Below are 2,302 nucleotides of genomic sequence, written 5' to 3' on the forward strand. Positions count from 1 at the left end.
GGGGGGGTTTTTAGGGGGGGGAGGGGGCGTCTGAGGTGAAATGGATAACACTTTATAGAGACGCACGCTGAGGTGAGCTCGATTCCCACACAGGAAAGCTAATTTATGGTTTTGCCGTTTCGTTTTTGGCGAACTTTTAAAATTCATGATTTGAGTCGAACAGTGCCACATTTGGATCAAAGAGGTTATGTTGTATAAGTCTCCAGCGTTCGTATTATGCCGGGGCGTCAAAAAGAAACTGGAAAATGTAATCTCCAAGTCATAGTTTTATAGCCTTGCTCTACCCAATCATGCAGCATACAATTTAAAGCTATATAAATCCTGTATCACCTGACACCATAATAAGTCATTTGTTAAGAAACGACCGAGATGTGGCCACTCAAAATTGACCTTTAAAAATCAGGCCTGGCAAAGAAAAAATTATTGTCTCTGCATTGATCAACTTCATTCTTCTGATGATATTGTCAAACAGATTAGGAAACAGAGCAGTAGCAAATAACACGCAAGTCCTGGACGTAACATCACATGTGCTCATAAGTATAATTTTGTTTTTGTTTAGGAGCTGTTGGTTTCATGTAGAGCACTAAACCTTTTTTGCAAATGGGCAGTGTCAGTTAGATTCTGGACATAATCATCTTTCAGTGAGGAACAGAGTCTAGGAAACTGCCGTGGTTTTGGGTGGTTTGGGGTGGAAAAAATAAAACTACAGTCGTGAAAATCACCGGAAGGCTTGGTTTTGTGGACTACATCGGGCAAGTGCTGGAACGTTTCTAACCTTTACTTTTGCCAAGGTGTCATTCAAGTACACATCTCCATGCTTAGCAAAGCACTTTTTCATAGGGCCAATACCACAAGACAATTCTTGGAAAACCAAATCATATCAACACTGTGTGTGGTCACTAGTAAATAGTCCGACATGAAGCCTACTAGTATGTGACGCCCCATGGAACTGCAGCTAAAGAAAAGTAACTTTGCTCCCAATCCAGACCCTTTGTTTGCAGCTCTATGCTACAATTTGGATGAAGTGGCAGATACGTATGTCCAAAATATAACAGAGTCGATGCCCAAAGGGCTCGTGATCTACACAAAACGAGTGCCTCTAAAGCAAAATAACAATGGGCACATTAATTAATGCTAAGCCCTAGTTTTGCATGGTATTAATTTGTCAATGCTCTTTTTCCGTTTTGTTTCAAACTATCGTTATGAAATACTGTTTGTTGCAGAGGCAAAAGACTCCATTTATTGGATATGCAACGTTCGTCCATTCTATTAATATTGATGCTCCTCCATACACGCGCAAAGACAATTTTACTTCTTTTTTTATATTTAGCACAATTTTGTCATGCCTGAGTTTTAAAGAATAATTTTGAGTGACAATATCTCGGACGTCTCTTAACACTGATGAATTATTAATATGTCAGATGATTTACAATATATTTTATTTAGCTTTGAATTGGTTACGCTGCATGAGTGGGTAGTGTAAGGCTTTAACACGATGATTGGGTGATTAATCTACGTTTTCAAGTTTCCTTTGGACGCCACTGTGTAATCAATGTGTTGACTGGACAGAATCATTAAAGTGGCGTCGGTAGCCTGGTGGTTAGACTACTGGACCCGCAATTGTGAGATTGCGAGTTTGGAGATTCGAGCCTCAGCTCGGCCCAACGTTGAGTTCTTGTGCAAGTCACTTTACATGAATTTCCTCTATGGCTACATCTTTTAGGAGATGGACGCTAAACTGTAATGAGTAGCATAACTTCGCTCAAGGAGAGAGGTATTTCAGTAAAATATAAAGAAAACTGTCTCCAAAATGAAGTCTACAAGTATGTGACGTCCCCTATGCTATGGTATCTGCATTATTTGCCTCTACACATTGTCATCGTGGGACATTGGTTGCCAAAGTAAACAAAACTTTAAAAGCCGTTTTCTCAAAAATCTGCCCTTTGCAGTTTATAGTGCTATAACTTTTCATGGAATGCTTCAGTTGCACTCAAATAAAGTGCAAAATGAAAAGAGCAGTCGTAATTTTCAACATCTACAAAGTCTATTAAAAAAATGTTCACCATGCAAAGGTTTTTTTTCCAGAGCAACACACATATATAAGGGGCGCATCGGTAACAACATTATAGAGGGAATACTTAATACGGAAATCCTGCGTAGAACTGTGGGAGAGAGACCTATTGCAATCATAAAGAAATACGTGACACCATTTATGACAAACTGATCAGGGACAGATACCTCTCCAGAGATATGTGAACACATCGTCAAAAATTAACAACCAATGATCTTTCAGAACACCCCC

This window comes from Aplysia californica, unplaced genomic scaffold (genome assembly GCF_000002075.1).
Source record: "Aplysia californica isolate F4 #8 unplaced genomic scaffold, AplCal3.0 scaffold00535, whole genome shotgun sequence".
Lineage (NCBI taxonomy): Eukaryota > Metazoa > Mollusca > Gastropoda > Aplysiida > Aplysiidae > Aplysia > Aplysia californica.